At 48.0% G+C, this 23,553-nt stretch overlaps 1 protein-coding gene across 4 annotated transcripts in view; it reads right to left on the bottom strand.

Annotated features, from left to right (window-relative positions):
• Positions 1-23,553, bottom strand: part of BCL2L1 (BCL2 like 1) — a 51,245-nt gene that overhangs the window by 2,467 nt on the left and 25,225 nt on the right. The gene's annotated exons all lie outside the window — the stretch shown is intronic.

The following is a 23,553-nucleotide window of genomic DNA, read 5'->3' as shown; positions in this document are numbered from 1 at the left end:
GGAGCACCCTTTAAGGAGGGCGCCTTGCACCCCATTTGTCCTTTAATCCTCTCAACAATGCTGCAGTGTGGGCTGTCTCTCCCTACTGGCAGACCAGGAAGCCCAGCCTCTGAGTGCAGAGGAACTTGATCAGGTCACCCAGCTTTGTGGAGGAGCCGGAATCTAAAGCTGGTGTCTGGCATCTAGGATCAGTGTGCTTCGACTCCCCCGGGAGGGAACAGACCACTGGCTGGTTCCAGAGACTGTGTTCTTGCTTCTCCACCATGAACTCACACTGTGGGCCCACACGCTATCTGGGCCAGAGTGGCTGAGCTGTGGGGTGGCCCCCTCAGACCATGCCTGCCATTTCTGGTTGTCTCCACGTCCCACCCAGACAGTTTGCTCACTATGATATGTGCCGGCCCCTACTTCTAGTCTTGACGACACCCCCTCACTCCATGCCAAGATTTTTTAAAACACAGGTCAGAGTGTGGCACACCCACAGCTTTTCCTCGGACTTAGAATGCCAGTGTCACGTCCGTTCATGTCCCTGGTACCCAGCAGAGGGTCATACAAACTGAACTGACAACCTGACTCAAAGAATCCTCTATACTTATTAAGCCATTAGGGAGGCAGCAGTGATGTGTGAGCCAGAGCAGAGTCCTTCTAGAAAGGGGAAAAGGCATTGGGAAGGGAAGGCAGGCAGGTGGGGAAAACCCCACCACTGAGCCCCTGTCACTCCATGCTCTCAAGCTCTCCAAGGCTCCCCATCACACACAGAATCGAGTCTTCACCAAGGCCAGTGAGGCCCAGTAGGCCCCAGCCCCTCCACACTGCACACTCTACTCTAGTTGACTGGGCTGTTGCTGCAACATCTGCTGAGCGCAGCACCTACTGCCCTTGTGGCCTGGAGCACTCGACCCCAGGCTCCCTCATTTCACTCCTAACTCTGTTCAAATGCCATCTCCTCAGGGACACCTTCCCTGGCCACCTTGTCTAATATGGTACCCCCTACCCTGATCTCTCGCTACCTATCCCCTCAACTTGCTCTATTTTTCTTCTTAGCACTTTCTGGAAGCAAAGCCTGCTCTTTTGGGTCTTTGTTTTGATTGATCTCCTGCAGTAGTCATGGTGTGACGAGGCATAGAGGCTGTCCTGTTTCTATATGTCCAGAACCCAAAACAGTGTCTGGCACAGAGTCAGTGATCAATAAATACATGAGGAGAACAAAGGTTTTACATGCCTCCTAAGTTCCAGACACTGTCATCCCCTTCACCTTCATCAGAATCCTCAGATGTAGCAATCTGAGCCCCATGTCACAGATGAAACAACTGAGGTAGACAGTCGGACAGACCTTGCCTGGGGTCACTCAGTTAACAAGGGGCAGAGCCAGGATCAAAGCCCAGGACTGCCTGGTCCCAACCTGGGTGCTGCTGTGAAAGTGAAAGTCGCTCTGCGACCCCATGGACTATGCACAGTCCATGGAATTCTCTAGGCCAGAATACTGGAGTGGGTAGCCTTTCCCTTCTCCAGGGGATCTGCCCAACCCAGGTCTCCTGCATTGCAGGGGAATTCTTTACCAGCTGAGCCACAGGGGGTGCTGCTACAGCAGGACTATTCCCTATGTGGGGCCTGGGGTAGAGGGGGCCTTGGGCCTGGGAAGAGAAGGGCAGTGGCAGCAGCCAGAGTCCTTAATCTTTGGCCTTCATCCTGCTTAGCCTCCATGGGTTTCTTGTTGGACCAGAAAATTCTTACAAGAACTCAAATTTTTCTGGTCCTAAGCGAAGGAGGCCCCAGTTGAAGTCACAAAAAAGACTGATCTGTGATGAGGGAGTCCTGGGCCGTGAGGCGCATGGGAGAGGGAGCCATGGCCAGAAATTATCCCAAGGGGCCAAATGTCCCACAAGAAACCAGGGACACTGGGCTGCAGCCAAAGTGGGAGAGGCCTCCCTCGATGGGAACTTTCCTGAAGTAGAGGGCTGGCAGCCACAGGAAATTTTCGGCTCTGGGCTGAGCTGGAATAAACAGGCCCCGTCCCTGCAAGGGCACAAAGCACTCACTGTCCAGGAACAGTCATTCCAGGGTGGAGGGAACATTCTCCTGTCGGTGCCACGGAGACAAGTCTCTGATCGGCCCAGCCCCCACCGTGCATTAACGCGCTTGGACAATCTTCATCTCCATTTCAGAAGCTCCTCCTAGGGAGGGGGAGAGGATCCTGGGGATTGCTTTCACAGAGAGAGCAGGAGCAAAACGGGGTGTGCTGTTCCAGGGCGGGTGCCGGGGAGGCAGCGGTGAGGGTATATTTAGCCCACGGTTCACACGACACACTTGGAAACAAACACAGCCATTTTCTCGGCAGGCGGCTGCTCTGGGTAAACAAACAGGATTGCGGAGCTGCCCTGGTCTGGAAAAGCAGAGATAAGCCCCCACTGCTGCTCAGTGGCTCCCACTGGTTTGAGCCAGAGCTGCCGTGGTAGACAGGGGGTCAGATGTAAGGTGGCCAGCAGGGAGGTCAGCCTCTGATGTCCCAGAGGCTTTCAGGAGACCCAGCCTAAGGGACTGTGTGCATTCTCAGTGTGGGGCAGGGCAAAATGGGGTGAGCTTCTCTTTGCAGCTGTGATCGCTACCATGGGATCCACGTAGGGCTTTTCAGGACCACTGGGGACAGGGGTGGCTAATGACCTCCATGGGAGAACCATGGATTCCTAGGCTAGAGACTCGCCAGTCAACAAGGCCCACCTACTCACCCACTCTACAGTTTCAAAGAGCCAGTCTGTGGGAGAGCTTGGGCTCTATCATCTAGCATTGGGGCCCTTCAGAGTGATTAGACAAGAACCAGGGTCCCCAGGACAAGTAAGGCTGGGACCACTTTCAAGGTCCTACCTCCATCAGTCCCGGCCACCTGCGTGGGATGGCCACAGCCCCACAGCCCAGAGTGCTTCAGGCCCCTGAGCCTGCCAGCTCTGAGCCCTCTAACTGGTAACCCTCCCCACCTCCGCCTTAGTCAGCCAACCCTACCCAGCTTATGTGACCACTTTGGAGTTCTGTCTTCCAAGACTTTCCTACTTATCCTTCCTTCAACTCCAGCAGGAACATCTCCTTTGTACTCCCAGAGATTTTGGACCTTTGTTCATACCGTAACTACTCGGTGTCTACCATGCCCTGGGCCCAGTACTGAACAGGACAAATAAGGTCCCTGCTCTCACAGAGCTTATGTTCTAGTCCATGCATTCTCCATGGGGGTGGGGTGAGGACATAGCATAGAAAGAGATACACAGCACAGCTGCGGTATTCAAACTTATGCCAGAGCAATTAAGATAAACATGTCTAAAAACTAAAAAGACTCCTTAGTAGGGAGTGGTGAGGAGAAAGTAAGGTTGAGAAACACAGTCCTAGAGAGAAGCAAAAAGAATAAGAAGCAAGACAATTTCAGATATGATGGGGTTTTGAAGAGAGTAAATCCTAGGCAGGTGGTAAAGAACACCAGTGGACTGACGCAGGTGGAGTGGTCAGAGAAGGTCTCTCTGGGGGAGGGTGGGGGAGTCTAAACTGAGTCCTGAATAACTAGGTGGCAGTGGCCAAGGGAGGATCAAAAATCTTGGGTGATGAGATTTCCCTGGTGGGCCAGTGGCTAAGTCTGCAGTCCCGACACAGGGGGCCCAGGTTTGATCCCTGTTTGGGGAACTAGATCCCACATGCCACAACTAAGAGCCAGTGAAGCCAAATGCAAAGAAAAAAAAAAAAACTCTTGGGTGAAAAAGAGCACGTTCCAGCAGAAGTACCAAGTGCCAATACCCTGAGGTGAGAAGGAGAGGCAGCAGCGTCCCCAGGTTGAGGCTGTCTGTATGGTGGTCTCGCCTGTCAGTCCGGGGACTCGGTACAGGCAGGGATCAAGACTGACGTGTCTGAAGCCAGGGGCTCATCCAGACAGGCACAGACTGGCTTCAGCTAGATCTCTGCCCAGAGAAAGTCAACTGCACGATGAAGGTTACCTTGCAGCCACCTGCAATCCTGCAGAAGTCAGGAGAAAGGCTGGCACAGCATTGTCCTTGGGCAGCGGTCCAAGTGCCAGTGGACCACCTGCCTTGCCAGGGACTGGAGCGCACTTCCTGCTTGAACCCAGTCAGTTCTCCACTATTCACCCTTCCCTCTCACCTCCCCCATCTCCATGCTTCTGAGAGGCGTGGCTTTGAGCAGGTTACTTCGCTTCTTGAGCCATAGTGTCCTCGACTTTCTAAATAACAGTATAATCTCTGGGACATCCCTGGTGGTGCAAGTGGATAGAAATCCGCCTGCCAATGCAGGGGACATGGGTTTGCTCTCTGGTCTGGGAATATCCCACATGCGGTGGAGCAACTAAGCCCATGCGCCACAACTACTGAACCTGTGCTCTAGAGCCTGGGAGCCGCAACCACTGGAGCCCATGACCCAGGAGTCCTGTGGTGGCTTCCCCTGTGCTCTGCAACAGGGGAAGCCACCACAATGAGAAGCCCATACACTGCGACTAGAGAGCAGGCCTAGATCACCACAGACAGAGAAAGTCTAAGAAAAAGCAACGAAGACCCAGTGCAGCCAAAAAGGAAAAAACCAAAACACATAATATGTTATGATGGCATATTCCTTTGTATCACAGAAGTGAATGTTTTGCCTGCTCTAGGCACTGAGCTGAAGCACTTTACTCCAAGGAGGGCTTATTCCCGGGGCACATGCACAGTCACGTTCGCGAGTGAGTGTTTTTGGTCCTGTCTCCCCAACTAGACTGTGTGTGGTTTTTGTCACTTGTACCTCAAGAAGCTGGTGCTGTACCTAGAACACAGCAGGTGCTGTTCTAGATGAATCCATTTGAGATGAACAAATGACTACGTCCAGTCAGCCCTCAGAACATTTTTATCGGAGCCTCATTCTACAGATGTCAAGATGGCGGCTTCAGTGTTCTCCCATAGTCTCTGTCCAGCAAGCGGGAGGACTGGGATTTGTCTGAGTTCTGGCCTCTTGCTCATGCTGAGGTCCAATCCTGCCATCTTGGGTCCCTGCTGTCTCCACCCACAGAGAACTAGGCTCCTCAGCGGCGGCAGCAGCAGCTGACATTTCCAGAGCACTTACCTTGCAAGACCCTCTCCTTGGTCCTTTCTATGGATTGGTTCTTTAAACTGTCTCTATGCTCTGTGGGCCAGTGGGTTCTACTGTTAACCTGCTATACAGCTGATAGACCCGAGGCCCACAGATAATGAGCGACTTGCCCAAGGTCACACAATGGTCTGGTGACATGACTGGGTTGCCTGCACCAACAATCTGGCTCCAGTGCCTTTGCTCCTAACCTCTACCCAGGACTCTGCTCACTTACAAAAGGACAACTGTTCTCAAGGCCCTATCATGGGCCAGGTGCATGCACTATTACTGAAGGAGGGCCTCACTCTAAGCTCAGGTAGGATGAGGCTCAGAGATACTGAGAGACCTGTCTCAAGTGGGTAACTGAAGAACCAGTTCATATTCTGGGGCCAGGCCTATAGCCCTGGGTCCCTCTTAGAGGAGGAAGGTGGCCTGAAGCACCAGCTGAATGAATGAGTTCTGGCCCCAGGCCAGCTGAGGGGAACTGGGTGCCACAGGAAAAGGATGTGACGAAGGCCAGGAGAGAAAGTGAAACCCTTCCGTCCTGGCTTTAGCGGAGAACAAGCACCGCTGCCAGACGGGCCCTTCCTTCCTCTAGTGTGACTCTGGAGAGCCCAGGCCCACTGCTTCCTTCCTGCTTGGTTATTTCTGGAAAGAGGTAGGTGGAGAAGAGGAAGGGGCTCCTAGCAGCCCAGGGAAAGTGCCACGAACATCAAGAATGTACCTGACCCGGCCTCATCAAAGCCCTGCACAGGCAGGCCATGAGTCACTTTCTGCTCTTGGACTCAGTTTCCCTGAGGGAGAGGCTGACAAATGCCAACTAAATAGACAAATGAGGCCTTGCTAGGAGATCTCACAGAGATGGCAGGCAAGTGGGCAGTGGGGCAAACGAAGAGGCCTTATCACTCTCTCAGCAGGGAGCTGCAGGCGGAGACTCGGAAGAAGTGAGGTTTGTGGTTGGAATCCACTTCCCTTGGCTTTCCTAGGGGGGTGGGAGGCGGAGGGCAGGGGTTGTGTGTGGGGTTCAGCAAAATGAGAGGAACACAGCCTCTCTCCTCCACCCTGGGGACCACAGGCCTGGATGCAGGCAACTCAGAGAGGTGACTCCATGGGGCAGGGACAAAGAGATGGGTGGCTAGACAGCTGGGCTGACACCTCAGCTGAGTCAGCCCAGCTGGTGGGTGGCACAGCGGGCCTCTCTACTTCTGAACCTCAGTTTCTCCTGCTTTGACCTCACAGGCAGTGATGGTGAGAAAAGGGGATGAAAGCACTGGTAAAGCAAAGTGACCCTGGTGTTATGGTGGAAGAGGGTGGCATGGGGAGCCCAAGCCATTTGGGCTGTCAGGGCTATTTGGAGGCATCCTCACAGCAAACTTCTTGGTAATCTTTCTTTAAGTCTGCCCTTGTCAGCTGCCAGCCTCTCCGGCCCCCCACCCCCCCGCCCCGCCTCCTCCCCCTCCATTAGTTCTAAGAAGCTAAGCCTGATAGATGTGCTCATTTCTCAGAAAAGGAAGTGGTTGTGCCGGGAGGAGATAACACCTCCGCTAGGGAATTGAGAAAGCTATCAGGCCCAGCAGTGTAGCGCAGGCTCTCCACCGCCTCAGCTCAGAAGCGGGGTACCAGTCTTGGAGGAAGAGAGAGGTAATTCAGAAAAGCATTTACTGGGGGCACAGATGCTCATTTAGGGGCTCTTAATCTCCTTCCCAGGGAGTGATAGCTGAGATTTACTGAGCACTTACCAAGCACCAGGCATGGTGCTAAGAGCTTCGTTGTGTATGTAAATTCACCGAATCCTTATAAGAACCCCATGAAGTAAGTGCTATCATTACTCACCATGTTACAGATGAGGAAACAGGCACGGAGAGGTCAAGTGACCTCCCAAGGCCATCCAGTTCATAAATGGCAGAGCAGGGATCTGAATCCAGGCAGTCTGGCTCCAGAGCCCAAAGGCTTAATGGCTCCTGGGCAGCTGCTACCTGCTCATATGCATTCATTCCCTGGAAATCTGAAACTCCCCTCATCTCAATCTTATTTTACCCTTGGTAACTAACTCCCTATTCACTTTTTTCTAGGTATTTTTATTTATTACTTATTTTATTTTTGGTTGCTCTGGGTCTTCACTGCTGTGTTCAGGCTTTCTCTAGTTGCAGAGAGTGGGGCTACTCTAGTTGCGGTGCACAGTTTTCTTACTGCAGTGGCTTCTCTTGCTGCGAAGCATAGGCTCTAGGTGCGTGGGCTTTAGGTGTTGTGGCACACAGCTCTGTAGTTGTGGCTCATGGGCTCCAGGGTATGCAGGCTTCAGTATGAACTCCCTATCTTTCATGAGTAGATGGCCACAGCCTTTCGTTCTTCTCCCAGTGTCCAGGGTGAGAAGGACCAAGGCTCAGCCTCGAAACAGAATCAGAAACTCAAAAGTGACCTTAAAAGATGCCCAAGCAACCTTCCATGTGATGCTCAAGCTCAGCCCTAACATCCTCACTTCCCAGTTGAGGTTCAGAAAGATGGAGAACAAATCTATAGATTCAGTGCAATCCCTACCAAAATATTAATGTCATTTTCCACAGAATTAGAACAAATAATCATAAAAGTTGTATGGAAATACAAAAGACCTCCAATAGCCAAAATAATCTTGAGAAAAAAGAAGAAAGCTTAGAAGCATCATGCTCTCTGATCTGAAACTATACTACAAAGCTACAGTAATCAAAACAGGTTGGTACCAGCAGAAAAAACAGAAACATAGATGAGTGGAACAGAGAGACCAGAAGTGAACCCACAGACAGCTACACGCAAAAGACTCAAACTGGACACTTCTCTCACACCATGCACAAAGATAAATTTTAAATGGATTAAAGGCTTAAATTAAGACCCCAAACCATACAATTCCTAGAAGAAAACACAGGCAGTATGTTCTTTGATTTGTAATACGATATTTTTTGGATACATCTCCAGAGGCAAAAGAAACAAAAGAAAAAATAAACAAATGGGACCACATTAGACTAAAAAGCTTTTGCATGGAGAAGGAAACTATCAACAAAGCTAAAAGGCCACCTACTAAAAGGCAGAAGGTGCCTTTTAGAAGCTAAAAGGCAGAAGATATCTGCAAATGATATAGCCGATAATGGGTTAATATCCAACATATACAAAGAATTCATACAATGCAACATCAAAAAAACAAATAACCAGATTACAAAATGGGCAGAGGATCTGAACAGACATTTTTCCAAGGAAGCCATATGGATAGCCAACAGGTACATGAAAAGATGCTCAACATCAAGAAACATTAGGAAAAGGCAAATCAAAACCACAATCGGCTAACACCTCACACCTGTCAGAATGGCTGTTATCGAAAAGACAACAAATAACAATCACTGATGGGGATGTGGAAAAAAGGGAATCCTCATGTATTATTGGTGGGAATGTAAATTGGTGCAACCATTATGGAATGGAAACAGCATGGAGATTCCTTAGAAAATTAAAAATAGAACTACTATATGATCTAGCCTGCCTGCTAATGCAGGGGATGCAAGTTCGATCTCTGGGTCAGGAAGATCCCCGAGAGAAGGGATCTTGGCAACCCACTCCAGTATTCTCACCTGTAAAATCCCATGGACAGAGGAGCCTGGTGGGCTACATTCCATGGGGTCACAAAGAGTTGGACATGACTGAGCGTGCGCACGGACACACACATACCACAGAATCCAGCAATATCACTCTCTGTATATTTACGTGAAGAAAACAAACACGCTAATTAGAAAACATAAAGGCACCTCTATGTTCACTGAAGCATTATTTCCAACAGCCAAGATACAGAAACAACCTAAGTGCCCATCAACAGATGAATGGATAAAGAAAATATAATACAAATATACAACACTAAATACTAGCCATTAAAAAGGATGAAATCTTGCCATGTGTGACAACATGGAGGGACCTAGAGAGTATTATGCTTAGTGAAATAAGTCAGACAGAGAAAGACAAACACAGTATGGTTTCACTTATATGTGGACTCTAATTCAAAACAAACAAACAAAAACAGAGATACAGATACAGAGAACAAACAGGTGTTTAACAGAGGGAGAGGGGTAGGGACTGGAAAGAAATAGGTGAGGGAGATGAAGAGACATAAACTTTCAGTTGCAAAATATATGAGTCTTCATGAGTATGAAATGTACAGTGTGGGGAACATAGTCAATAATTATGTAACATCTTTGTATGGTGACTTACCTTAACTACACGTATTGTGGTGATCAGTTTGCACTGTATAGAATTATTGAATCACTACGCTGTATAACAGGAACTAACATAATGTTGTAAGTCAATTATATTTAAAAAATCAAATAGGGACTTCCTTGGTGGTCCAGTGGCCAAGACTTCATGCTCCTAATGTGGAGGACTGGGGGGCTGGGGTTCAATCCCTAGTCAGGGAATTAGATCCCACATGCCACAACTAAAGATCCTGCGTACCCCAGTGCAGCCAAATAAATATTTTTTAAAAAAAGAAAGAAAAAGAGAGCAGATTTGTGGTTACCAGAGGCAGGGTTTGGGGGGATGGGAGGAGCGGGGAGGAAGAAAGTGGCCAAAAGGTAGAAACTTCCAGTTATAAATTGATACTAGGGATGTAATGTACGAAATAAATACAATTAACACTGCTGTATGTTATATATAAAAGGTTTTAAGAGAATATATCCTAAGAGTTCTCATAAGAAGAAAAATTTTTTTCTACTTGATTTTGTACCTCTATGAGATGACAGATTCTCCCTAAACTTCCTGTGGTCATCACTTCATGATGTACGGAAATCAAATCTTTATGCTGTAAACCTTAAACTTTTACAGTACGTATGTCAAATACATTTCAATAAAACTGAAAGGACAAAAAAAAAAACAAAAGGAAAGCTGGAGCGCCCTGATTACACAGTAGGTCTGTTTCACTGTCCAGAACCATGGAGTTATCGACAGGGCATTGCTTACACACTTGCAGTAAAGAATCCGCCTGCCAATGCAGGAGACGCAGGTTCCATCCCTGGGTCAGGATGATGCCCTGGAGAAGGGAATGGCAACCGACTCCAGCATTCTTGCCTGGGAAACCCCATGGACAGAGGAGCCCGGCAGGCTACAGTCCATGGGGTCGCAAGAGTCGGATGAGACTTAGTGACTAAACAACAACACATACGCACTTGTGAGAAGGGGCTCCCTTCGTCCTGTGTGGATCATTTCATTTTTGAGCAGCTCTTTTGGAAAACTTTTCCCTTTGATCGGCTCTAATGGAAAACTTTTTGCCTCTTTCCCTCTACCGCCTGTCCTAGCTGGCCTTAGTTCTGGTTCTCTCTCCTCTGCTGCTCTCTTCCAACTCTCCCAAGGGCTAACCAAGAAGGTAACACGAGCTAGCAGAGAAAGGTTAAGGCCCTGAGCCAGGTCCTGCTGCTCTCTGAGTATCAGCTTCCTCATTTATAAAATAGGAGTGCTATCTAGATGAGGCCAAGGCTGGTGACAAGTTATCTTCTTTTTCTCCACCAAGGTGGGCTTCTACAGCAAAGAACAGGCAGGGACCCAATAAGTCTTGCAATTAGACTCAGATGTTTAGCTTTGGACCTCATTAATAATATGGGAATTAAAGATGTACTCATTTCACAAGAACATTGTGAAAATTCAATAGTAATTCATATAAAGGACTTAGAACTATATGTGACACCTATTAGATTTGCAGTAATTTAAGTAATTATTACTGTTCTTATTATTAGACCAAGGCTCAGCTTGCGTCTTAGACCTTTCTCCATGGTCTGCAGGGTCTCTTCAGCTTTGTCTAGGGCCAGGCTGCTGACCCCTCACACACCATCATCTGTTCAGCCTCAAGATCTTTGCTCACATTGGTCCCTACGCTGAGCTCTCTCCTACTTCTCTCTTAGGGCTCAACCTGCAGGCCTTAAGGAGGCCTTCTGCTCTCCTGCTCCAAGTCTCCTTGAGCTCTCACCCATTTGCTGAGCTGCTCATTTCTGACCACGAGCTCTGTCTCCTAGGCTGAGAGCCTAGTTCTGGGCCCAGAGAAGGTGCTGATGAGTAGGCCGAGTGGTGGGAAGGAAAGAAGGCCAGTTCCCTCTCTCTCTTAAGCCCCACCTTCATCGCCTGCAAAAACTAGGAGGAGGCCCCAAAATACCAGGTGACTGGGCAGGTACCTGGGGCTCCCCAGACACCAAGTTCTCCCAGGCTCGGGAGAAAGTTCTGGAAAAGACATCTTCTGCACTGTGTTGACACAACAGGCAGGAGGGACTAGGGTAGCAATCTATAAGGAACAGAGGTTTGATCTCTGGGGCCAACCCCCTTCCTAATTCTCCTCTGCCTTCTGGGGTCTGCACCTCCAAGTACTCCATGGTCCAAAGCAGCCACTCCCTCCTCCCTTCTGCCCAGGGCTGCCCTACTCTGACACCATCAATGCTGCGTGCTGTGAAGCGCAATGGGCTGGGCGTCAGCAGGTGTGGGTTTTGTGTCCCAGCGCTGTCACCGGCTTGCTTGGGGGTGAGTCCATTCCGCTGTCTGGGATGCTGGGAAAGTCTGGGACTTTCCTCGTCTGTACAATGAAGGCGATCATCTCAAAGGGCTCTCATTAGTGCTGTAGCATGAAGAAGATGAAAATAACTCACACATGGGCAAATAACTGACTACCTGTGTTCTCTCTCAGGGGTATTTGAAAGATCCAGTCATTTAGTGTGGAAGGTGAGAGGCAACATTCTCTCCAAGAAGGACTTGTTGCCTCCACTTCAAAGCCTGCTGAGCCTTGCCGTCCAACCTGCAGATTCCAGGGCAAAGGGCATTGGGCATATCTATGACCAGGGCCAGCTCCTCAGAGGGCCAGATCTTGCCAGGCTCTGCCCCAGTGGCCTCAACCTCCTCACCCCAGCACCGCCTCCAACTAGTCCAGACAAGTCCGGGTATTTTCAGCCACCTTTATCTGATCGGAAATGTTTGGAATTCCACAGCAGAAGGCAACAGCTCTGGAGGATTTGGGGACAGAGCAAATCCCTGCAACCCCTCCCTGCCCCCCACCACATAAGAATGCTCTCACATACAGCGTGTGAAAGTTGTTCAGTCGCGTCCGACACTTTGCGACCCCATGGACTCCTCTGCCCATGGGATTCTCCAGGCAAGAATGCTGGAGTGGATAGCCATTCCCTTCTCCAGGGGATCTTCCCAAGCCAGGGATCAAATCCAGGTCTCCCACACTGCAGGCAGATTCTTTACTGTCTGAACCACCAGGGAAGCCCCTCGCGTACAGCCTTGTAACCAAAACCTCAGTGCTGAAGGCTCCCTCAGGCTGCAGCCTCCCTATTTCATCTTCATTGCAGCCCACCAGCCCCCTCAAGGTGCAGAATAGCAAGGTGCCTGAGACTGGTGTCAGGAAAGCTGGAGGATTCTGTAGCCATGATACTGAGGGAGGGGCCACCTGGAGGTTTGCTGTTCACAGTCAATGCCCACAGCACCAACAAACTGCAGAAGACCACCACCACCAGCATGTTCAACCTCTACTCTAAACAGACGGGAAACTGAGACCTGAGGAGGCAAAGGGACCCCCCTCCTCGCAAGGCCTCTTGACTCCTAGAGTCCAACAGTGTGGGTTCTAACACACACAAGTGTGGGTTCTAACCCCAGCTCTGTGACTGCCGGACCTGGGGCAAGATCCTTTATCTCTCCAAGCCCAGGGTACTGTCTACAAAGTGAGAATACTGCCATCACAGCCTTAGCAGCAAGGATTAAAAGGTCCATGGCAAGTGCTCAATAATTGTTAGCTGTTGTTTTTTATAGCTAAAAATGAATGTCCCCATTTGTGCTTCTCATATTGTAGTCTCATTACTTATAGCTACAAACAAATAACAACAACAACAAAACCCCCACAGCTCATACTGCCTTAGCCCCTACTTGAATTCTCAAAATCTTCCAAGTAGGTGTTGTCCCCATTTTACCAAAGAAGAAACTAAGACTCAGAGAGGTGAGGAAACTTTGTCTGAGATCTGGTTACCCAGTGAGGGTGTCTGACTCCACCGCACGTTAAGTCTGCCAGTGCAATAGGACAGATGCAGAAGGATGTGACTAAGCTCTTCCTTCCTTCCCCTCTTACCCACCCAGTGCCCACTACTTGCTGAGGATCTTGAGCCTTGGATCAGAGACCATTTTGAGGCCAGGGCAGAGGCATGTTCCTTGGTAGCCCCCCTGGGTTTCTTGGTGGCAAGAAGAGAAGTATGCAGATAGCTGCTCTGTGCTTCCCTATTGTCTCCTAACCCAGCCCCTGCAAGGCCAGTCCTTGAAGAGAGCCCCTCCCTCCATCTGGTCATCATCTTGGAAACAAAAGCATGCCTAGTAGCTTTGGTGGAGCTGTTACCTGAGGTCCAAGATAGACCATGACCTCTTTGTGGGTTGACCTGTGGGGCTGTAGGAGGATTACCTACTTAGCTCTGGACACTCATTCATTTCACAAATCTTTATTAAGAGCCCACTGAATGCCAGGCACCATGTTAAATGCTAGAGATAAAACAGTGACTAAATTAGAAGAAAATTCCTACCTGTGTAAGTTTATAATTTAATGGGACAAGACAGGAAATAAATGTCAGATGGTGGTTAAGTGCTAAAAAGAAAACTAAATGAGAGAAGGGGTTAAAAAGAAACACTGAAGAGGGCAGAATTAAAACCTGGTCAGGGAAAGCTTCCTTAGGAGGTGACATCTGGTCAGAGTCCTGAATGAAGTGAGGAAACAGGCACTACAAGGATCTGAGGAAAGGCAGGGGAAGAGCAAGGGCCAGGCCCCGAGGCAGGAACACACTCAGGGCACTCCGAGAACAGGGAAGACCCCAGTGTGGCTGAAGCTGAGTGAATGAGGGGAGAATGACAGCGTGGGGTCTGGTAGTGGCCAAGGGTCAGAATGTGCAGGGCCTTGAAGGCCATTTAAAGACTTGAGCCTGTCCTTTGAGTGAACACTGCAGGGTTTTGAGCAGGGGAGAGACATGATCTGACTTTGATTTTAACAAAGGCCCTCCAGTTCCTGGGTAGAGACCTGCAGGCGTAAGGGACTGGTGATGACCTGATGCAGCCATCTGGGAAGAACATGAGGGTGGCTTAATCAGGATGGTGCCAGGGAAGCTGGAGAGAAGCAGTCAGATTCAGAATTTATTTCGTAACAGTAAAGCTGAAGGGATTTCCTAATGGACTGGATATGGACCACGCGAGTTGCTTGCTTCTCTGGCCCTGTTTCTCATCTACAAAAGGCAGGGTAAAAGGCCTTTGAGGATTTTTTTCCCAGCTTGATAACTACGAGAACCCTGTGGGAGGAAAAAAGAGATAAAACCACTTCTGCTGTCAAAGCCATTTGCTCACCTGACCTCTAGGCACATGCAGGATCATGGAGTAGCCAGACCCAGGTAGGGGTGGGCATAGCTTTATTGATAAGGGGAGGGGTGGGGCATCAGAGCTGTGCTATGTGTATCTAGGGCCTGCTAGGCAGAAAGTGCTCAGTGTGAGTGAATGAGGCAACGCTGGGAGGCCAGGATGTGTGCAAGAACGTTCCAGGTCCTTCTAAGTTAACAAAAGAAGCCTGGCCCAAGGGATTCCTCTCCCGGCTTTCCTTCTGCATCCATTACATGGGCTGAGTCTCAAGTTCCCGTTCTTCATGAATGGGAGACTTCGATATCTGAAATCACCAAAGTAGAATTTCAGGGCTGGAAGGAAGCAGAGACACGTCTGACCCCCTCTAAACACAATTTCAGCCATCACTGTTTGAGTTTTATTTATGTGTCATGATCATTATGAACATTTTCCTATCAATTGACTTGCTTTTTATTTTTATTTTCATTAGAGTTCACTCTTTTAAAAAAATTTTTAAATGGAGATAGTTGCTTCACAACATTGTGTTGGTTTCTGCCATGTATCAACATGAATTGGTCATAGGTTATACATATGTCCCCTCCCTCTTGAACCTCCCTCCCACCCCTCGAAGTGGTCGCAAAGCACCGGTTTGAGCTCCCTGAGTCATACAGCAAATTCCCACTGCTTATCTGTTTTACATATGATAGTGTATTTGTTTCCATGCTACTCTGTCCATTCGTCCCACCCTCTCCTTCCCCCGCTGTATCTACAAGTTTGACTCACTTTTTAAAGCACTTTTTTCAGTACACACTTAGATGTACAGAAAAGTCTTAACCTACTCCCCAGCTTGTTCTTTCTGCATCTTTCCTCCTTTTACTGAATGATAGTGGTTTCATCTGTCCCGGTATGGAAGTCTGGAACACCTTGCAGTCATCCTTAAGTCTTCTCTAGCTCTGATCTGTCAGAAAATTCCTCTGAATATATATTCAAAATTTATCCAGAATTTCACCACTTCTTACTACCCCCACCGTCCGAACCAACATCATTTTTCTGCCTGTGTTGTTATAACCACATCCTTCCTGATTTCTCTGTTTCTTCCCTCTCTGGTCCTTCACACTGGAGCCAGCATAAGAGTCCTCTAAAGGCAGTAGGATCCGAACCTGTCTGCTTAAAACACTCCACTGCCTACCCTTCCCATATCACTCAGAGGAAAAGCCACTGTGTCTCACCAGGGCTTACACAAACCTCTGTCTTCTACCACCCTCCTTTGTGCCCTCTGTTCTAGCCACACTCATCTCTGGTCTTCCTCAAACATGCCAAGCACACCCTTCTTACCTTGGGGCTTCTGCACCTGTTCCCTCCGTCTAGAATGTTCTTACCACAGACTGTCACATGGTTTACTCCCTCAGGTCACGCAGATCTCTGCTCGCATGGCTCCTCCTCAGAGAAGCCTTTCCCAATCACTCTTTATTAAAACAAACAAATACCAAGTGTTACCTAGCCACTGTCCATCCCAACCACCATTCCCTGTCTCTTCTGAATGTAAAAACTCCATGAAGGCATATCTCCCAGTAGTTAGAATGGTGCCTGGCATAGGCAGACACTCAGTAAGTATTTGCTAAATGAAAAACTCGAATGAAAAGGCAACATATTATTATTGATATAAACAGAAAACTAATATCATTTGCCACAAATGACAATCAACATAAAATAAAAACACTATTAAAAATTTTTAATGTTTATTTGCATATCATCTGTAAGTTATCTTGAAGGTAACTGGTACCGATCCTGGTCCCACATCTTTATAAAGGAGATACATGAGGTCTCTGGTGGAGAAAGCTCAGGAAGAAATCAGCCAGTCAATTAGAGGCCAGTTCAGAGCAGCCACACAGGTGCCCTTTCCCTGGCTTGGAACCATGGCCCTGCCCTCCAGACTGCAGGCGAAGAGACTGAATCTTGGGATGGGCACAGCTAGGCTGGACCAATGGAGCCTATCTGAAGGGCCAGGAAAGCTCACCCCTTGCACAGGCACAGAACTGGCAGCTCTGCTGAAGAGAACAAAGGCCAAGCTAGAGGAGGCTCGTGGGGCTGCACCGTGGGGGACGGGCATGCATAAACCTGTAGGCAAGGTCCATGGAGACCAGACAGCTGAGAGCAGAAAGGAAAACAGGCTAGGTCCCAAAGGGTGGTAGCTTCAATCCCGTAAACACCAGACAGGCGTGGGGGTTCGGGTGCAGGCCTAGGGGCCCAACTGAGCCCAGGGGGAAGACAAGACCTTCCCAGTCTCCTCCAACAGCGATGATGAGGCCAAGCTGCCCTGAGGAGAGCACTGCCAACCCTGCTACTATTAACCACAGCAGGCATTAGACATTAGGGGGGAAAGAGACAGGGACACCCTCCTAGTCCCCACATCCAGATGGTCTCTCCCAGCACCCTCCTAAGTCCTAGCCAGCTCCATCTACCTGGGCCCTTGAGGACTGGACCCCTGTTTGGAGGGGAACTTTCTTTTCCCATCCCCACAGGGCTGAGCACACATGGCTGCAGGTGCAGGGGGTAGATCGAGAGCTGTTATAACTGCCAGGCCAGCAACGCCTGACCTACATCTCCATGGTTGGTCATGCAAAGAAAAATACCAGGGATTTCCGTTGGTGTTCACCCAATGCAGCTGCCAAGGGAAGGCTGGGCCTTTTGAAGGCCTGTTGTGAGTGGGGTGGAACAAGTGGTAAGCTGGCTGACACAGGCTAGGGGCTGGCCTCTGAATTATTTCCTGGTTTTGAGGACCTCCTTAGTTTTCAGAGAATCTATCAAATGTTTACCTTTTTTCTACCAAGGTCATCTACTGAAGCTCCCCCTGCCCCCCCTTTTAGTATATCACCCTTAATAAGAATTGAGAGAGAAAGAGAAAATGAGAATGAAATTATATTTGGGAAAAAACTGCCCAAACTAAACATTTGTTCTAACTGTAAACTGTTGGCATCTGGAAGGAGGCTTTAGGTTTGCATAGAAAAAAAGACAATTTGGAATCCAGTTTTGCAAGGTAGTGTGAAAACAACCTGGGACCTCAGTGTCAGGATGCTGTGTTTATTACTGCTTTGTGGTGGGCAGAGACCTATCTGGCTGTGGAGAAGTCAGTTAAGCACCCTGGCCTCGCTCTTCTCATCTGTCAAGTGTGGAGGAGGGACCAGAGGATCTCTAAGGCTCTCTCTACAGCTTCAAAGTGCTTTGATCCGATCCCCGAGGCCTTCCTCTGGCAGAATTGCACCCCACCCCCATTAGGGCAGGGGCGCAACATTGTGTAAGAAAAAAGTAAGCTCTCTTTGGTGACAAGAGACCAGAGTTCTAACCCAGTGTTGCAATTTATTAACTCACTGTGTAGTCTTGGGCAAGTCACTGCAACTCTGGGGGCACATCACTTTTTTCACATGTAAATCAAAGACTTGAAAGTGGGGTGAAAAAAGCTCTACAGGAACTCCAGTGTTACTGTGCCTCCCTTATGTCACTGACCCCTTAGCATACACCTGCCTCCTAAAGGGCATGTTCTTCACCTGCAATTGCCTCAACCTGCAAATCATAAGACCGTAGAGACAAAACAGAGGGAAGGTGTGAGAAGCCCCCTCTAAACCCCCTTCTATCTGACCGCAGAGCTTGTGTTCTCCGACTACAAAAATGTGGAGGTGGCATGGATGGTGGAAAGGACTTGCGATTTGGAGTCAGAAGACCTCAGTTCCCTTCATGGTTGAGAGGAAGACCTCCTCTACACCTCCCGGCACAATCAGAGGCTCAGTGAGATAACGCATGTGCGCTCAGTTCTCAGTCGTGTCTGACTCACTGTGACCCTTTGGACTATAGCCTGCCAGGCTCCTTTATCCATGGAATTTTCCAGGCAAGGATACTGAAGTGGGTTGTCATATCCTCCTCCTGGGGATTGTCCTGGCCCACGGATCGAACCTGCATCTCTTGCACTGGCAGGTGGATTCTTTACCGCTGAGCCACCTGGAAGCCCCTGTGAGATAATATATGGATGCAAAGCAGCACTGGACAAAATTCAGTCAATGACCCTGTGCTATTACGCTGTGACCCAAGCCTGGGTTTCCCCACAGCATGAAGGAAAGCAGAAGGAACAGCTGTAATATCTTAGGCGTGTAACAGCTCCACTTTTAAGTCTTCTGTCCTTAACACCTTGGCCTCTCTCTTCTTAGCTGTATCTGTCCATCCTTCCAGACTCTCTTTACCTGGAGTCTCCAGGCCACCCAGCACAGAGTCCACAGTGCTCTCCCTGAGAGGCTATGGAAGGGCTGAGTCCTGAATCTGACGCTAACTTGCTGTGCACTCTGGGCTGATCACTTAAACTCTGAGTCTCAGGGTCCTTACTTATAGGTACCTACAGTCTCATGACCTAAGTTGTTAAGAGGTATGCCTATATGCCTATACTTTATACATCTCTTCTCTCCCATGGGAGCAGTGAGCACCTCACAGGTGTGCAAAGAGCACCTGTTAAATGACTGGGAGAAGGGTCTTTTCTGAGGCAACATCAGTGGGAGACCATCGCCAATGACCACTCCCCAATCCTCGGGCATCACACTGCAGCCCACTCTTTGCCACCCTGTCCTGAATGGTGGGGACAGGGGTGGGGAGTATGAGGTAAAGGGGAGCTGTAGACCCTCTCCTCTAAAGCAGTCACTGTGAGGTGGAGAAGCCAGATTCTCCATCTGAGAGGGCATCAAACAATACAGAAAAGTGGAAGAGGCAGAGAGCCAAGGGATATCCATGGACACTAGAGTGCGTGAGTGAGGGTATCCGAGTCTACTAGATTGCACTTGGATTCTGTCCTTAGTAGTATCTGACCTGTCTTACTCTTGGTTCACTACTCTGGACAACAGGGACAGTATGTTTCCCAAGCAGGATTACTGTGAGGGTTTAAAAATACAACACAGTGCACTTTAAAGCACCCTGCACGTAAGAGGTACTCAATAAATGTCCGCAATTAGGTTTCATTAGTACATTCATCATAGATGGCTTATGTCATTGGGCCCCTCTGCCAGCCAAGAGACTGCACACCAAGAACCAGTAAGACTTACGGCTCTCTACAGCAACTGGAGCTCTGGATGGAGAAAATTCTCTCGACAGAATCCTGATTAGATTTGGAAACCATAGAACTCTCAGCTCAAAACAGACCAGAGACCTCAGCTCAGACATATGTGAGTCCCCTCTGGGGACTCCACAGCTTCCTGGCTGTGTGTTCTTCAGGCCAGTTACTCTGAGCCTGATTCCTCATCTGTATTAGACTCTGAGACCATGTGTTATTCCTCCTGAGGGGCAGTCAGCATGTTATTTAAGAGCATAAGTGTTAGAGAATTTAAACCTGTGTTTGAATCCCAGCTCTGCAACTTACTATTAGGTTGGTGCAAAAGTAACTGTGGTTTTTGCATTATGGAAATTTACCTTTTAATATTGGAATACATTCTAAATAAATGTGGTTATGTTATACATCATTTTAATGTGCATTTCGCGCTTTGTTTATTTTTTTGCTAATGACTTATTGGAGAAGGAAATGGCGACCCACTCCAGTATTCTTGCCTGGAGAATCCCAAGGACAGAGGAGCCTGGTGGGCTAGTCCATGGGGTTGCAAGAGTGGGACATGACTTAGCAACTAAACTACCACCACCACCACTAAAGACTTATCACTTGCTATTTATTTTATATTTATTTTAGACTATGGAAATGATATTAGACAAAAAGCCAATTTGAGCGATTTCCTTATTTGAGTTCAAAATGGGTTGTAAAGCAGTGGAGACAACTCGAAACATCAACAACACATTTGATCCAGAAACTGCAAACGAACGCACAGTGCAGTATGGTTCAAGAAGTTTTGCAAAGGAGATGAGAGCCTTGACGATGAGCGCGGTGGCCAACCATCGGAAGCTGACAATGATAACTGAGAGCATCACTGAAGCTGATCCTCTTATAACTACACAAGAAGTGGCCAAAGAACTCAAATGTTGACCATTCTACAGTCATTTGACATTTGAAGCAAATTGAAAAGGTGAAAAAGCTCAAGAAGCAGGTTCCTCATCAGCTGTCCGCAAATCAAAAAAATCATCATACTGAAGTGCTGTCTTCTCTTATGCCACACAACAACGAGCCATTTCTTAATCAGATCGTGGTGTGTGAAGAAAAGTGGATTTTGTACAACAACTGACAATGACCAGCTCAGTGCCTGGACTGAGAAAAAGCTCCAAAGCACTTCCCAAAGCCAAACTTGCACCAAAAAAGATCATGGTCACTGATGTTCTGCTGCCGGTCTGATCCACTACAGCTTTCTGAATCCCAGTGAAACCATTACATCTGAGAAGTATGCTCAGAAAATCGATGAGATGCACCAAAAGTTGCAACTGCAGCCAGCACTGGTCAACAGAAAGAGCCCAATTCTTCTCCACAACTCCCAACCGCATGCTGCACAACCAGTGCTTCAAAGGTTGAACGAATTGGGCTATGATGTTTTGCCTCATCTGCCATATTCACCTGACCTCTCGCCAACCGACTACCACTTCTTCAAGCATCTTGACAACTTTTTGCAGGGAAAACACTTCCACAACCAGCAGGAGGCAGAAAACGCTTTCTAAGAGTTCGTGGAATCCCAAAGCATGGATTTTTATGCTACAGGAATAAACAAAGTTATTTCTCATTGGCAAAAATGTGTTGATTATAATGGTTCCTATTTTGACTAATAAGGACATGTTTGAGCCTACTTATAATGATTTAAAATACATGGTCCAAAACCACAATTACATTTGCACCAACCTAACAGCTTGGGTCACTGACCATAGTACACTGTTAAACCTTCCTGTGCTTTTTTTATCTAAAAATGTTCCTTGTTGGCTGGCTGTATTACTGGGTCTGGCACATAGTAACAGTATCACTTGATACACGAAAGTGTGATCTTTGTATCTAGAGCCTGCCATGGGAAAGCACTCAGTAAGTATGCTGAATCAGGCCCTGACTGCCCCGGTGGGAGGGTGCAGGGAGGAAGATGCTCCTGTGAGCTGGCACTGCTGCTAATGGCCCACGTTGGTGATGTCTATCAAATCACAAGAGCACACACCCTTTGACCCTGCAACTGCACTTTGAGGGATTGATCCTCCACAGACAGCCTGTAGTCACACGTGGGCCAAACGACAAATATAGAGGGCTGTTCAGTGAGCAGCCCTAATGGGGCTAAAAAACTGCCTCCCAAATGTCTACCACTGCACCCCACTCCAGTACTCTTGCCTGGAAAATCCCATGGGCGGAGGAGCCTGGTAGGCTGCAGTCCATGGGGTTGCGAAGAGTCGGACACGACTGAGCAACTTCACTTTCACTTTTCACTTTTACGCATTGGAGAAGGAAATGGCAACCCACTCCAGTGTTCTTGTCTGGAGAATCCCAGGGGCGGGGGAGCCTGGTGGGCTGCCGTCTATGGGGTCGCACAGAATCGGACACGACTGAAGCGACTTAGCAGCAGCAGGAACTGGTTCAATAAAGGACAGTATTGTGTACGGAATACACTGCAGCTATTAAGAATGAGAAAGTTCTTGATGGACTGATATGGAATGATCTCTGAGAGATACTGTTAAGTGAGAAAATCAAGGTACCAAACAGTATTTATAGCACATAACTGTTTGTATATCATGGGAAATATATGTGATTGCTTATGTCTACAGAGTCCACTCTCCCAGGAAGGGAACTGGGTAGCTAGGAGAAAAAAGTGGGAAGGAGACATTTGTTCCTTTCAAAATTGGAACCCCATGAATATATTATCTATTCCAAGAAAACTAATAAAAAGTTAAGGGCAGGGTGGTTTGAGAGAGGACAGAAGAGAAAAAGAGAAATGAATTCTCCCATAAGAAGCAGTTGGAAAAAAAAAAGAAAAAAGAAAAAAAAAAAGAAGCAGTTGGGACTGCCCAAAGACAGACCCTGTGGCCAGTTATCACACTATCAGAAAAAAAAGAACTCTGGTATTTGCATCCTGTGACACCAAAATAGCACCACCACTGTATGACCAGCTACACTGGGGCTGCCCCCATCGCTGACCCTTTGGCCCCAGGCAAGGACCAGGAGCCATGATGAAGTTTCTCTGTCCTCTAGGTTAAGTTTGTCTAGGGGAAAAGAAGGTTCTAGTTAAAGTAAAAATTATCCCTGATAGTCTCAGGAGAAAAAACGAAAAAGTGGGGACCTAGCTCTGGAGGAACATGGGCAGTCAGGCTCTAGGGGGAGGGCTGGCAAGCAGGCCTGAAAACCCCCTCCTCCTCCCACCTTTCTTCCCCTAAGCCCCCAACCACTCCTTCTCCTCCTGTTTTCCTTAACAATCTGCCTTTATGCTAAAAAACACTCTATCAGATAGGGACTCCTAGAAGTAAATGGAGACCCAACTGGCTCTGGAAGAAATATACGTGGCTAATCAAATGTAAGAAAAGATGCTTTACTTCCTAAGTAACCCTGAAAATAGTCCTTGAATATTTTTAACTTTTGATTATGAGAATATTTAAACGTGTACAAAAGTAGACAGAATGATAAAATGAACCACCCCCACTCAGCTTCAACAATTATCAACTTCATACCGATCGGATTTTATGTGTTTCCACTCTCCCTTGCACGCATGCGTGCTAAGTCGTTTGTTTCAGTTGCACCCAACTCTGTGACTCTATGGGCTGAGGATCTATGGACTGTAGCCCGCCAGGCTCCTCAGTCCATGGGATTCTCCAGGCAAGAAATACTGAAGTGGGTTGCCATGCCCTCCTACAGAGGATTTTCCCAACTCAGGGATCAAACCTGTCCGTGTCTCCTAAATTCGTAGGCAGGTTCTTTACCACTAGCGCCCCCTGGAAAACCCACTCTCCCTTACCCCTGTATTATTCTGAAGCAAATTCTAGACATAGTTTAATATGTGCTTCTAAAAAAGGAAAAAAAAATTCCATAATTGCAATACCATTATTGTATCTAAAATTTGAAGAAATCCAACAAAAGTCATGGAAGGGTTTTAAATGTGATCAAAACTCCCAAAGAGGGCACCTTTGTTCAACATGAAATATTAATGCAGTGTATATAATAAGCTCTAGGTACAACTGAAGTTATAAATAATT

This window comes from Bos indicus x Bos taurus, chromosome 13 (assembly GCF_003369695.1).
Source record: "Bos indicus x Bos taurus breed Angus x Brahman F1 hybrid chromosome 13, Bos_hybrid_MaternalHap_v2.0, whole genome shotgun sequence".
NCBI lineage: Eukaryota > Metazoa > Chordata > Mammalia > Artiodactyla > Bovidae > Bos > Bos indicus x Bos taurus.
Note: the sequence above shows the minus strand (reverse complement) of the source record. Positions and strands in the feature narration are given on the sequence as shown.